The 15,938-nt window shown below is 43.4% G+C and overlaps 1 protein-coding gene across 16 annotated transcripts in view; it reads left to right on the forward strand.

Annotated features, from left to right (window-relative positions):
- The window catches only part of Sox5 (SRY-box transcription factor 5), a 998,560-nt gene that overhangs the window by 879,287 nt on the left and 103,335 nt on the right, over positions 1–15,938 (forward strand). The gene's annotated exons all lie outside the window — the stretch shown is intronic.

Consider the following 15,938-nt stretch of genomic DNA (forward strand, 5'->3'; position numbering starts at 1 on the left):
ACTGATTGTCTGTGACCTGTGTGTCAGCTGACATGGTGGATGCTGTTAAATCAGAAATTAGCATGTGGTCTCCTAAATGCCAGTTCATGGACCCTGTGCACCAGAGAGACACAATGGAACCCACACAGTCTCCCATCAAGCAAGGAAACACGTGGCATTAACTAGAAACAGAAACATGTCAACAAGTTTGCCTGGGGAAGTTGGTGGTATTTAATTCCTCAACATTCATTTTATTGTGGTGTATGAGGAACTAATTAACTGAGCGTTTCCTTTCTTAGGAAGAGGAAGCCCTGCTCAGAAAACTGATGAGGAGCAAATACAGTGCATTATAAGTTTATTAAGCGTGGCTTATCAACTTCCATTTATTTAAGCTAATCTATAAGGCAATTAAGAATTTCAGCCACTATATTGCTATTTTATTCAGCACATTTCTGAAAAATTAGTCAAAGTGCTAAAATGTGGAAGAGTTTGCGACTGCATCTCTGGTTTCACAGAGCCAAGAGTGACTAAATACAGTTTCAAAAAAAAAAAAAAAAAGGAAGACGCACGTAACTGTTTCAATATGAACCTAATAGACAGACAAGTGGAAACAGACCCATGGCAGACGGGGGTAACAGAAAACATCCAAAACTTGGTAGTAACAAAACAGTCAAAGTCAAGGGTGTATGGGGGCACCAAATTATGGGGCTGGAGAGATAGCCCAGAGGTTCAAAGCACTTGCGGCTCTTCCACAGGCCCTGAGGCGATTCCCAGCTCCCGTGTCGGGTGACTCACAACCACTTGTAACTTCATCTCCAGATGATCTGACACCTTCTTTTGCCCTTTTTAGGCACCCACATGCGTGTGTCATACGCTCACACAGACGCGTAAATAGATATAAATTTAAGTTTAGAAAGAGGTAGATGTCAAATGAATGGAACATTTCCATCCGCGTTCTGCCTCGATTCTCCTCCCCCTTCGAGGGAGGCCACAGCTGGGTGTGATTCTGGTCCTGGAAGAAAGGAGAGACACTTACAGGTGTGGGCTGTGCTTTTCTTATCCTTTCTGTTGGTGCATGCAGGGTCTATGTGCCTACGACATTACCTTTCCTCGGTGTCTCAGGGTGTCTATTTTCCTTGTTTGTCCTCACTCCTCTGGATTTCAGGTGGTCATAGGAAAGTCTGTCCCCTCTACTTCATATGTAATTGAGAGTCGTTAATGGACACATTATAGCTATTTCTAAAGATACAAATCATTGACACTGTAACACCTCACATCTGGATATTGAGTGGGTGATCATCGTTTCAAAACAAAGACCATCAGAAATAAAATCCTTTCACTCATTCTGGGTCACAACCTAAGTGAATCCATCCATTCTAGACTGCTGAGGACACTTAGGTGCTTCCTTCCAGAGTGGAAGAGTCTAGTACATCACTCTCAGGTGTCTGACATTAGACAGACATTTAGAGTCTCGCAGCCTAGGGGGCGTCCCAAATGTAGCTCCCCCTGGCTCCTTTCCTCCTGCTGCCTTGGTTACATTTCTCATTGCTGTGGCCAGTATCTGCCATGAAGTAATCTAAAAGAGGGAGAGTTTCCTGTGCCTACCTTTGAAGAAGGAAGGCAATCCGTCCTGGTAGGGTGGGGCGATGCTGGAAACCTGAGATGGGCACTGGCTCAGTTAGGGTTTTTAGTACTGGGAAGAGACACCATGACCACGGCAATTCTTATAGAGAAAACATTTCATTGGGGTGGCTTGCTTACAGTTTCTGAGGTTCAGTCCATTATCGTCATGATGGGAGCATCACTGTGTGCAAGCAGATGTGCTGCTGGAGCTGAGGGTGCTACATTCTGCAGGCAACAGAAAGTCAACTGATACACTGGGTGGTATCCTGAGTGTGTGAAACCTCAAAGTCAGCCCACAGTGACACACTTCCTCCAGAAGGTGTGGCCCAGATTAGAGCCTCAAGGACTGGATTAAAGGCTTGTGGCATCCAGCCTCCTCTAATAGGACCACACTTGCTCCAATACGTCACACCCCCTAATAGTGCCGCTCCCTACGATCTAATGGGGGCCAAATACATTCAAACTACCACAGGCACCCCCCTGTTTTAGCTGTCTGGAGGCAGGCTGACCAGCTTCTTCCAATGAGGTACTGCCTCCTGCAGGTTCGAGCCTTCCAAACTGGAGGCCAGTAGACCACACAAACCTCTGGGGGACATTTCCATGCAAGCCATGACATCTGAAGACCACCGACTTTAGGCACAATCCAGGAAATGAGCTGACTGTCCTGACAGACCAACAGAACGACTATGAAAAAAGTAAACAATTTAATTAGCTGCTAAACCTTAGGGACAAGTCTGGGATAAGAGAGAAAAAGCATTTGATTTTTGTCTTAATTGACTTAAAAGAATTCCTTCCTTCCGAAGTGCTACCTCTTAATATTGTAATCATGCTAGATCCATTTTCTCCAAACCATTTGATTTCCCATAAGACACAGAGCAAGGATGTCAGCATACATTGTGATATAGGTCTGGGTGGGAAAGCAATTAGTTAATGAGTGGGCAGCTTTGAGCAGCTTAACGGGAGTTACCGCGCCATCGTTGACGTGACGCCTCTGTCACATGCTGAACCACGGAAGCAAGAGGAGCCTTTCTTTCCTTTGATTCATTGTCGCCTTTTCAGAGATAGCCAAGTTCCTAGATTCCTCATCTAGGATTTTCAGGCACACTGGAAATCTCCAGCTATGACCCAGGAGTCAAAGGGAAAACAAGTGCTTCGTCATTTATATGCAGACATGTCTGTCCGTTCTGAGAGGTAGTCCCTAGAGGGCTCATAAATTAATCTCTTTTTAAACTAGCCATCGAGGTAACTATTAAATAGGATAAAGTTTTCATTTGCCACGCTACATTAAAAAGTCATAAAACTATATTTTATTAAAAGAAAACCTCCCAGTGACAAAGTGTTAGCCTGTGACCGAGCAGTTAAGAGCTAATCGTTATCTCAGAATGTCTTCTTTAAAATATCTATGGCCTTAAACGAGACCTAATGTATTTTACTTTCTCTAATAAAATTCACTAAGAATATTCGCATTCATTCCTTACCATTCTGGGGAAGTTAATACAAAATATCATCATGTCTTCTAACAGTTTTTACGTGAAAACATATGATGTTGTTGGAGCAACTTTTAGAAGGCTGATCTGCTTTCCGCATTGAGAAAAGCCTTCTACTGCTCCGTTTCTGAGCTCAGCAAGCTGTGTGAGGAGAGTTGTTGTTTATCTCAGTGCTCTGGCGCTGCAGAGATGGCCCAGCGGTTAGTAGCACTGGCTGCTCTTGCACAGGACCTGGGTTTGCTTCTCAGTATCCCCATGAAGGCCCTTGACGCTCTGTAGCTCAGGTTCCAGAAGTTCCAACACCACCAACTGCTCTTCACGGGAACTGTATCTGAACATGCAAAAGTAAAATAAAAATAATTCTTATAAACAAGTATTTTTTTAATTTATTTATTTATTAAAGATTTCTGTCTCTTCCCCGCCACTGCCTCCCATTTCCCTCCCCCTCCCCCAATCAAGTCCTCCTCCCTCGTCAGCCCAAAGAGCAATCAGGGTTCCCTGCCCTGTGGGAAGTCCAAGGACCACCCACCTCCATCCAGGTCTAGTAAGGTGAGCATCCAAACTGCCTAGGCTCCCACAAAGTATTAAAGATGAAATAAATACAGCGAAGATGAACAGATAGCTGCTCTTACTGGTGTGGAGAGTCAGACCTCGGCATTCTTGGATTATGGAATAAACTGTCATAATACTATCACAGGGACGAAGGGTCGTTTATGCTATCTGCATATAAAATATCCAGTGTGGCTTCAGCTATACTCAGACACTTTAATAAGACACTGATTACAACTTAGCAATGAGAAGAGATAATGTAGCACTTTAGAAACACATATTATTCACTCAAAGGGTGTGTGTGTGTGTGTGTGTGTGTGTGCATGCACGCACACACATGAGTAGAGCCAGGACAGAGAAGTCAGAAGGCAACCCACAGGAGTTGATTCTCTACTCAGGCAGGGATCAAACTCAAGTTATCAGACTTCATGGCAAGCCCCTCTAGCCTCTGAGCCGTCTCACTGACCTAAATATGATTTACTTCTATATTTGTCTAATGAGATAAAACATATTATAGAAGATAGATTATGGAGTAGAAAAAGTAATTGTTCCCCCCAAAATAAGCCAGAGTAAATTAGTCATTTTTTTGTTTTAGATTCTCTTTAGAGTGTATCGTGGTGTAGATAATTAAGCCCGGGGTGTCTGGTGTCCTAGGCAAGCAGTTGAGACCTGGGCTGTATCCAGGCCCTCATTTCTTACCTCCTCTATATGACCCAATGTCCTAGGCCTCTATCAATCCACTGTCTGTTCTTTGTATTACATTTCAGGAAGCCAAACACTGTGTTTGTTTGAATTAAACACTGCATTAAAAAATCTATTACTTATTTGGAGAATTATTTGCTTCTAATATGTTTTTTTTCTTTAAACCCTGAACTTTGGATTTACCAAGTGAGCATCTCTAGTTCTAGACACTTGATTAGCTTCATAAATAAATAAGTTATCCATTCACTCACTCACTCACTCACTCACTCACTCACTCACTCACTCACTCATTATAAACAGTGTTACCTGAGTCAGGTGCTGTGACAAGAAGTGGATATTAAGAGGGGTGCAAAGCACTGTATCTGCTTTCCGTGTGCTCATCATCTGACCGAGAAGAATTGAATTATTCTAGTCTGACTGTCTGTGTCCACCCCGAGCTCACGTGCTGTAATCCCAGTCCTCAGGGTGATCCTTTTAGGAACGGGAACATTCAGAACAATGGTTAGGTCTTGAGAGTGACACTTGGAGTTAAGGGTCAGGGAAGCGGCTTTGTCCGTTCTGTGGGATGGCTTCTGCGAGCATCCATGAGGTGAGAAAGAGTCTGTCATTAGACATGAAGCTTGTCAACCCCTGGCTTTCAGGGTTCCCAGCCCCCAGAACTATAACAAGTGAAGGTTAGTGAGGCATGAACAGGCCTTGCCCCTGTAAGCCTAGCACTTTGGAGACTGAAGAAGACGATGGCTGAAGAGCTTTAAGCTAGCTTGAGTAAGGCAGAGATGGGGCAGGGAAGAGAAGACAGAGCAGAAAGCAAGGCTGTCTTGTTTCCTAGGTACCTCGCTTCTGATCATTCTGATAGGGGGTCCACTATGATGATGATGATGATGGTGACGATGATGATGTAAATGCTAAGGATATGCTATAAATACACCTAACATTTGAAAGGCAGGGTTTGGAAGGGAATTCATCCAAATCAACGAGTGAAAGCGTACCCAGGAGTGGATCCTAGTGTGGGGATCTCATGTCCAATCTTTAGGGATGAAAACAATAAACAGTTGATAAGGTTGAGGCACATTCTTCCACAGGAAGCAAGAGGTATACCCGACCTGTAGATATGACAGTGGGTAACTATAAGACATAACAAGACGTGCGAGACATTTTAGGTGTTGTGCTTTACAGCTTAATATGAAGAAGTTTTCAAATAATTGAAGAACTAAAACATGGGATTGAAGTCGTATAAGGCATCTTTGTATCTGTATTTCCATCTACCCATACATCCACGTATTCATACACTCCTCTGTCTTCCCACACACCCATCCATCCATTTGTCCACTGTCCCATCAGTCTATCTACTTTATTTACATATTTATCCATCCATCTATCCATCCATCCATCCATCCATCCATCCATCCATCTACCCATCCATCCACCCATCCATCCACCCATCCATCCATCCATCCATCCATCCACCCATCCATCCATCCATCCATCCACCCACCCATCCATCCATCCATCCATCCATCCATCCCTCTACCCATCCATCCATCCATTCATCCATCTCTCTACCCATCCATCCATCCATCCACCCATCCATCCATCCATCCATCCATCCATCTCTCTACCCATCCATCCATCCATCCATCCATCTCTCTATCCACCCATCCATCCATCCATCCACCCACCCATCCATCCATCCATCTCTCTATCCACCCATCCATCCATCCATCCATCTCTCTACCCATCCATCCATCCATCCATCCATCTCTCTATCCATCCATCCATCCATCCATCCATCTCTCTACCCATCCATCCATCCATCCATCCATCCATCCATCCGTCCATCCGTCCATCCGTCCATCCCTCTACCCACCAATCCATTTACTCATCCACCCATTCACACCCTGGTAAAACTACAAGATTCTCTCAGCTTGTCTTCCAGATATAAGTGACTTACCAAAGAAATACATTCTCCACTGAGTTTCCATTGACCTTTATTGTGGCACTCAATAAGTATTCATTTAATATATATATATATATATATATATATATATATATATATATATGATGTAATACATATTTATAGGCTATATGCTGTGTGTTAGGAGCTAAAATGCAATATTTAATAAGAAAATCGTGATCTCTTTCCCAAGTATTCCTAACTCATATAAAATCCTTCTATTTATTGCTACTATGATTAATTTGCTCTCGGCTACTAATATTGTAACACAGCAGAGTAGGGTGTCATGGAGAACCAAGGTTTATTTTGACTCATGCTCCTGTAGTTCTGAGGTCAAAGGTCTAGGACCTGACGATTGTCCTCTTACCTGCAGGTGGAATGTGGTACATAACATTCTATCAAGAGTCATGATGAACAGGATTCCTGGCTCCTAAATTCCCCAGCATTCAATCATGAAGCCTCCAACTGAAGGGGTATAAACAACCAGCAGTTAGAATTAACCAAACTAGATTTAATATAAAATATTCAGCTTTAATAAAGGGAAGAAGGGGAACTTACAAAGCCAGGGTTCCAGCGGAGGCAGGAAAACAAAGAGAGGAGGAGACAAATGCGCATGGATGTTTTATATGTTTTCTTTGGCCCAAGGGGAATACGCCCAAAACAGAATGTGATTGGCTGAGGTTCCCCATCATCCAACTCTATTTAAATACTAATGGTTTCAGGGCTGGAGATATGGCTAAGCAGTAAAAGACTCTTGCTGGACCAAGTAGGACCTGAGTTCAGTTCCTGGCATCCACAAACACCTGTCACTCTAGTTCAGTGAATCCGACCTCTTCTGACCTCCTTATGTACCCTACATACCTGTTATAAACACACACAATGCATATCCATTTACATAAAAATGAACTAAACCTTAAGAGATAACCCCCACTGTTAGACTACGTTTCCAAATACTTCATCCTTTGCAGTAAAGATTCAGTTTCAACGCACAAACTTTTGGTGGTGCTTCAGATCGCATTTGAAACGGAAGTCTGACTTCGCCATACAGTCCCATTGGATGTTGACTGTTTGGAGATGGTTCTGCTGTGTATGCTGTCGGCTGCTAGGATTCCGGGTATACACTCCAGCTAAACATGTAATTCTTATGTGTTTTCTTTTCCATGCTCACCCGTGGCAGTTTTATAAGGGAAAAGTATCAGCAAGCCAGGATTATACTTCCATGTTTCAGTGTTTACACACATAGTTTTATATATTAAAATGGCCTAAATTTAACCTAAAACTCAATAAATATTAACTACCCACACTTAAAACCAGTGGTGGAGTAGTGAGTTTGGAGGAAAATGAGATTTATTTCCTGAAGGACACACCAAAATAAAAAGGGAAGCTCACCTATGTTTCTTGCCTCTCTTTTCTTATGGCTCTTTTCTGCCAACTAATTGGTGCCTAAGCTCTCTGCAGGAGCTGCCTCTTCCTCTCCTGTTCCATCCGGATTAGCTCAGGCCATTATCATTTCCCACTAGATTTACTGCTAAGGGTTTAACTCGTCTCTTTGTCTCGCCTCTCCCTCGTCCAATCGATCTCTCTCTAGCCACAGAATTGATCTATCAGAAACACAAATGGGGCCGTGTCACTACCCTGCTCAGGTCGGCCACCAACTTACCATTGCCAGCATAGAACAATGTAATTCTCTAGGAGCCTCAAGTTCTACTTTCTCTTTGGGCACACAGCTCAGTCTCCCCTTCTTGCACTGGATGTATAGATCAGGATGTGCCTGTGTAGGGAGTAACAGATACAGGAGTTTGAGCTGTGTGAGCACCGCCTAGTGAATGGCAGGACGTCACAGACAGAAGATGCTGATTGCTGATTCTCCCAACAGCCTTTGAGATGGATCAAAAACAACTTCCTTCTCAACCCCCCTTCTACCATGTCCTTGTAACCCTCATTGTGTCCTAGGTTCCTATGGAGCTCTCCACCTAGAAACTAGAGAGGAACAGGCGTGTTAAGTGTGCATCTGAAAAGACCTTTATCATCTGCCTCTAGGAAGTGATGGAGTCTTGTGTATACTCGGCAGACAGAGACAGAGAAGGTAGATGCTGGAAGTATCTGGACGTGAAGTGTAACCTCTTACTGAAATAGCCACTGTCTGGGAACACTAAATCAAATTTCCTTGAGCTCTAGTCTCTTCTGTGGCTAAGCCCTTACCTTGAAGTTTCTAGAATTCCTTCAGTGTTTTTCTGCTTTGCTCAGAGCATCCCTAGGTCAATACAGGTGTTTGCATGATCGCTCCCTCATTTGATAAAAAATGCCACCACGAAGGGACGTGTGTGTGTGTGTGTGTGTGTGTGTGTGTGTGTGTGTGTGTGTGTGAGTGTGTATACATGTGCACTTGTGTGCATGCATGTGCATGTGTATGTGTAGGTTTAGTTTTCATATTTCCTGGCACCTAGAGAAAGAAATCTGGTGTTGTCAAGGAAGCAAAACAAAGATCTAACAAATGCTGCTGATGAAGTATTTACCACCGCGTTTCCCCGAAGCTGGAGATTCCAGTAGCCTTTGCTTCAAGTCGGCAGCTGCTGAATGTGTTTACCTGACCCTGGCAAAGGCCACAGCTAGTTCTCAAAATCCTTAGCTAAATCACCCTGCTCAGAAAAATGATTGTCTTGTCTGTTATACAGCACAGCAACATACGTAACTAGAGATGGATGAAATGTGGATTCTCATCACTGTAACTCAATACAGTCAGTCTTCTGCAGGGTTTAATACCAGCCTCAGCATCCACCTTCTCAGATACACCGCAATCCTTCCTGCCTGTGGTGTGAAATCACTGGCTAGCGTGTCTTCCAGCAGGCTTGCTAGTCTTTACCCTTTCCACTTGGGACTCTCTTATATCCAAAAAGTTCTGACATGACCCCAGAAGTACAGGAATAAAAAATTAAAGTATACAAATCAAAGGTTTATTGATAATAACTGACAAAATTTTATTTTAAAATAATTCAGTGCTATATATGTAATTTTATCATTTAATAAAAACCAAAGCAAACTTGTAGATTAATAATATCAGTGCGCACGTTAGTTTTTAAAGAGTTGAATCTTGGCTGAATATTTGCTACTGCAGTGTAGACCATCTTTGACATGTCTCAGAGCTGATTGATTACTTTGATTTATGATCCTCATGGCTGAGAACACCATTTTCTGTAAATATAACGTAAAAGGCTGCAGTATATTTAGGGCTTGGGTGATGAGGCATTAGTTAAATGCACTTGCTGCTCTTACAGCACCCCGGGCTTGGTTCCCAGCAGCCACACCAGGCAGCTCAGAGGTCCAGATCCTGGGTCCAGAGGATTCAATGCCCTCTTCTGGTTTCTTAGGCATCCGTATGCAAAAGGTACACATGACGACTAGCAGGTGACATATATGCACACAAACAAAATATTTAAAAATGAAATTGTTGAAAACTCCATCTTAATCACAAGTCAAAATTCATTTAATGATTCTTCATTAAACTCCAGACAGCAAATCAAAGGCGTGCTTTAAAAATCAAATAATCCAATTCAACCCACAAATACATTGGTTTTATGTATGCTGAGGAATGAGAACAAGGAAATACTGAACGTCTTTATTTTCCAAAATCAAACCATTGTTTTCCATGAGAGAAAAAAGATTTTATATAAAGTAAAAATGCTGAAATCTCTAGGATATAATAGCCTGGAGGCTGATCCGCAGTGTTTCTGGCCAATGGTTGGTCACGGGTGATGGGATGGTGTCCCATACAAAGCACAGATGCCATGCAGTCAGAACCAAGGCTGCTGGGAGCCCACGTGAATAACACACGACATAGCACTAGGAAGCAGACTCCCTAAGTGTTTGATGCTGAATTAATTGTGGACATTGTGCCTTCGGAACACTTTCGCCCTTGCCTGCTTTTCTTAAGCCCCCATCCTCAGACACCTGACCCCATGTGGAGCTGTGACCCACAGTTAAGGAAGCTAGGCCTTGGAGTATTTTTCGACCTAATAAAATATTTTATTTTGAGCTAGAATTTTCCAGTCTTGGACTTGAAATAAGAAAATTAACTTTGGAACGGTCGAGGGAAAAACTGTTCAAATGGTTAAAAACTGAGAGAGGAATAAAAGAAATTACTTTTAAGTAGTTGAAAGTCAATTTGAATAACATACATGATTGGACTCTAAAAGTCAGAGTTTTCCATTATCTTCTATTCACGGTGTTCCCCATGAGGTATTTACAAAATAAGCCAGTGTTTTCTTGGGCCAGTTAATTGAGGGATGGCTCGAATGAGTGGCAATCCTTCTTTCTATAAAATGATTCTCCTCTGGTAGCGTCTGGATTTTGATTTGCCATTTATGAATTTTCATAGTTGCCATGTTCTCTTCAGAGCATGGCATGTTTGTAAAATACATTCTGAGTTTCCTCAATTAAGAATTAAATTGTTATATTAGGAAATTTCTCAGTGACTATATTTCTATTTATTTTTGAACTTGGGGCAGATTTCAACATATTTAGTTCTGATTATTTTGGACTTGAAAAAAATCAATATCGAGGTAGACATGGCATAACATATGCAAATCTCACATTGGGTGGAGTCAGCCCCGGAGGTGTGGCTCCTTGGACAGAATGCTTCTGAAATGTGTTGAAGCCCTGCCATGATGCTATGTTTATGTTCAGAAGCTGTATGTGACTGCCAACACACCATAGTTGTTAAGACTTCACTCTTTTCTGCTGCTGAAGTTTATTGTCCCCAATCCCCTTAAATAAGAAACCCATCACCCAACAGCACCCTTAGACCACCGGCATTGTGTTCTCTAGTGAAATGACACCCACTAGGTGGCTTAGACAGGCGTTCTCGGAGCTGTAGAAGCTAGGAGATCTTAGAGACAAGCAGTTCTTATGGGTCCTCTTTCTTGAGCTTGCACGAGGCCACCTTCCCTCTGTGTCCTCCCCGCTCTCCCCAGGGTGTATGGATGTGCCCTGACATCTTGCTGTCAGGACTCCTGTTGGGTTTGGGGATGTCACTCAGAGTGAAAAACTATTACTGCAGAAGGCAGCCGGCCTGAGTTCAGTCCTGGGGATCCTTGCTGGAAGCTCCCTTTCTCACCTGTAGTCAGCACTCTCAAGCTGAGCTGGAAGGCAGAGAGGAGAGAATCAGCCAGAAGCTTGCTGGCCCATCAGCCCGGAGTGCATAGCACAGGGGCAAGGCAGAGCAAGAAAGCGACCTTAGCCACGTGGCAGGCAGGAACCAACTCACCACAGTTGTCCACTGACTGCAACATGTACACTGTGACATGGACATGTGCACACACAGACACAATCCATTAATTAACGTTAAACAATGGACTCCTCTTAGATTAGATTAAGGCCTATCAGGGAATGCATTTTGCTTATTTATCTCTGTGAATCCAGGCATAGCCATACTGAGATTAGCCACTCAGATCAGGGCTTCAGTGTATCAACAGCGGCTGTACATTTATTCAACCCATAGCACACATACACGATTGCTTATGGCTTTTTCATATATATGTATGTATATTTATGTGTGTGTATGTATATATATATATCCATACATTTGCCTGTGTACAATATGACATGTGCACAACATTTGTTTCATACAAACATAAAAGAAGGTAACTGAGTACTGTCATGAATGTAAATAATACAAATGATAATATTCTAATATGTGCCATTTTTAAAGGTGCTATAGACTAGTCTAGATTTTCATATGTGATCTTTACCTATACATGGAGCTTATTACTCTTCAGATGTTAGTGACATAGAACCCTGAACCACTTTGGCAAGTGTGCACTCCCCTCCACAGGTACTCAAGAGCTTGAGTTTCTGAAATATATCTAGGTCATCAAGTCTGTCTGTTACTTAATCTCTTTAGTGATATTGCTAAGCCTACATTTCTATCTTCTTTTTTGTGATAGGGTATGGCTATGTAGCTCAGGCTGGGATGAAATTCACTACAGAGCCCAGGCTGACCCAGAACTGGTGCTCTTTCTGCCTCTGCCTCAGGGCTGCTGGAATTCCAGGCAGAAACCACCCTGGACTCTGGCCAGATGTCCCTTCCTGTCTACCTTTCCTTGTCTGTGTATCCATATCTCTCTGATAACTGAGCGTGAGAAATGTCTCTAGTCTCCGGTCTCCTCCACGGATCATCAGTTAGACCACATTTCTGCTCCCTGCTTGAACAGCACACTCATGTTTGGACATAGACTTCAAGGCCTGCTTCTTGTCCCCCACCCCCTGCCACCTGACAGCCCCCAAAGTCACATTGACTCTTATCTCCCTCTCTAACTATTCTTCAAACCCTAATGCGCACAAGCCTTTAACTGCTGTCGCATCCAGCAATGACCCGTGCAACTCGAATCCACTCCTGGGTAGGGAAGATTAATGTACAATGACTAGAGACCAGATTTGTTTAATTTTATTGTGTATGTCTCCCACAGCACCCGGCAGATTCCTAATCACATGGTGGATGTTGCAAGTGCTTATTAATTGATTAATTTACAACAGGGGAAGTAAATTATATAAATGAATTATCACCGTGAAGAGCACCAGAGCCTGTACAGGAACGCTTTAGTTAATTTTGAGATTGTGTTCAATTAAATGAGGAATACAAATGAATTACAATGTTGTAAGCATTTACATGATCGATCCTAATAACCATACAATTATAATATTTACCATTTTAGCTAGTTTGTACAAATATAATTTCAATTTTAAACATTTCAACTTCCCTCCGCTGAATCAATGTCATATAGATTAAGCAGTTAAAAATACCGAATGGCAGTTAAGCCCAAGTATATGACATCGTCTGCCTCCCCCCCTCCCCCACTGTGGGCACAAGACGTTGACACCCCCTCCCATCTCATATTTGCCCTGTCTTTACGGGATGCTCCTCATTAGCAGACTAGCCTCCTATAATGTTTGCCTTGTCTCTAAAAACAAAGCCTTCCCGCTCACACTGCTCGTGTTGTCTCTTCCAGCAGTTAGCAAAGGTGAAGATGCTTCCAGATCACCTAGAAATCCCATTAAAATGGAAATTCTGATTCAGAAGCTGTACTCATCCTGATTTAGCTAGGTGGCATTAGACCAACCTTCATCTTGATCCGGCCACGCTGGTGCCCAAAGCTCTGGATCGTTGACAGTTATCACCAACCTTGACTTGGGAAAATCCACCTCCAGTCCCCAGTCTTTGGGAGCTTGCCGGCCTCAGGCATCCTGACTTTGACTGGGTGGACAGCTCTTGAGGGCAGTCAGAGCCTGTGGACTGCCTGGGGCAGGGGTGAGAGGGGCCAGTAATGGAGGCAGGAGTGGGGGCTCCGGGTTTCTTTAGGGAGTGGGCTGTAATTGCACCTGACAATCAAAGTCTCCCCCATGTTTGTCCTCTTCTGTGTATTTGAGGATAATTCCACACCTTAGGTGAGGGGGATCATATGGCCAGAAATATCAGAAATTAAGAGTCTTCAGGATTCTCCCAGAAGCATCTGGCACATTGGATTCAGCGTGGACTTGAACTCTACAATTCTTAGGGGATGTGGCCTCCACTCAGGGAAGCAACCTACCCACAGCCGCCTCCAACCCTCACCCGATACACTTGCTCAGTTTTTTCCAGCTTCTCTCTAGTAAGACCCTGGCCTAGTCTCATCTCTGTAGGCCTCATCTTACCCCAATGCTTCCTTTACTGTCATTTGGCAGTTCTCAGAATATCTTCCTGTCATTCACTGTTGCTGTGGTAACATCCCCTAACAAAACCAACGTGGGGGAGTCTACAATAGCTCACAATTCCGTGGTCCACCATGGCAGAGCAGTCAAGGTGGCAGCTAGCCACGCCCACAGTCCAAGGCAGAGAGCAGATATACGTGTGTGCATTCACCTCCCCAGCTCACATTTTCCATCTTCAACAATCTAGAATCCAAACCTGGAAATGGCGCAACCCACATTTTCGGCGGGCTCTTGCAGCCTCAGTTAATGTTACTGAGATAGCCACCACCCTGCCCCTCAGGTCTGGTTTCTCACTGAGAATTTCTCCCCAGGACACGCTACTGATTAAAACCAAGCACCGAACACTTGTTCTTGAAGTTACAGGGGCCTCAGTGTTCCCTGTAAATTATAAATGTGAATATACTCCAATCCGAGTGCCTGTTCATGTGGAGGTTTGATTTCAACTGCATTTACTCCTAGCTGATGTTTTCAAGGCTTATAGCTTCAGATTTAGAAGGACGCTTACCTTTCTCCAAGCTCGGAACACAAATATTCCAAACAGATTTTCTTATTCTTTCCTGTAACTCTCAGCCTCCTACTCTGGCATGGCGATCTTATTTCTTGTCCCCATAATGTGCCCAATAAACGGATCCTGTCTTCTGTCACTTGGAGCAGAGACTCTGGAAGTCGCCATGGAGCCTTGTCAAGAAAACAGACATCTTCGTCAGTTCTGCCCCAATGCTACGCTCCCCCCGCCCCACCCTCAGGTTCCTACCCTTGCCCGTGCCTTGTAGCGGCTACCCAGAAATCTGCTTCTGTGGCTTCTACCTGCTCCTTAAGTTATCCCAGTCAGTTGCTTTTCTCCTTCACTTTCGGGTTTGTCTTCCTCTGAAGCTTAGATGCCTTAATATTTGCTTATAATAATAATAAGTTGTCACCTAGTGCCCTCCACAGTCCCGTTCACCTCTGTTTCATCTCCTGCTCTGGAGAAGAGGCTCTCTGGACCTAGAACACGGTACGAGATTCCCATCTTGTGTCAAATGTTCCTGAACACTCTCTGTCTGCCTGGAGACCCCTTTCTATCTCACCTTTCCCCGGATGGACTTTCCTTAATTCAAACCCAGCTTAAACGTGGCTTTTCCAGAGGTTTCCCTGATCTATTAGGCAAGCAGTCAGTACGGGCATGTGCCTTCAATTCTCCCTGCTTCTTAGGCATGAGCGTTGGGAGACCAGATATCTTGAGTTCGTGCCTTGACTTCCCCTCAGTGAGGGACGGTCACCTGGAATTGAAACCCAGGTAAACCTGTCATTCTCCCAGGTGCTTTTTGTCAGGCTGTCTGTCACCATACCATAAACAAAGTTAGAATATTATCTTTAGAAAGAATAAGAGACATTATATAAAATAAAATCTACATAAAATATAATCTATATAAAATCTCCATGCAGTAAGAAATATTTACCATCACACAAAATCAGAACTAAGCATAAAATGAGGAAAACTGTGGCACAGGGTGTGGGGCTCTGCGAACATGCTGTTGGGGGCCTCTCTGGAAAGCTACACTTGAGCTTCCCTGAATTCCTAATACACCCCCATGTTTACGTTAGACTTTCTCAACGTTCTCCTTCCGGTGCCAAGAGCAGTGTTTACCGTTTACCGCGGGTATGCGGTGTTTTAAACCGAATTATCTGAACATCATGTATGTGTACTTCAACAAGTTCCTTAATGAATTTGTTTTTGCTTGTTTATTCGTACAGGGTCTCACTGTGTAGTTCCCATTAGCCATAAATTGCAGGTCCTCCTGCCTCAGGTTCCTGAGTGGTGGGTTTACAGACACCTGGCTTCACAATTCAGTTTCTAAAACCAGTTTAATATATTAGAAAATTTGTTTTTATAGACAATAATTTCAATTTCTTGTTATATC

This window comes from Microtus pennsylvanicus, chromosome 8 (assembly GCF_037038515.1).
Source record: "Microtus pennsylvanicus isolate mMicPen1 chromosome 8, mMicPen1.hap1, whole genome shotgun sequence".
Taxonomy (NCBI): Eukaryota; Metazoa; Chordata; class Mammalia; order Rodentia; family Cricetidae; genus Microtus; species Microtus pennsylvanicus.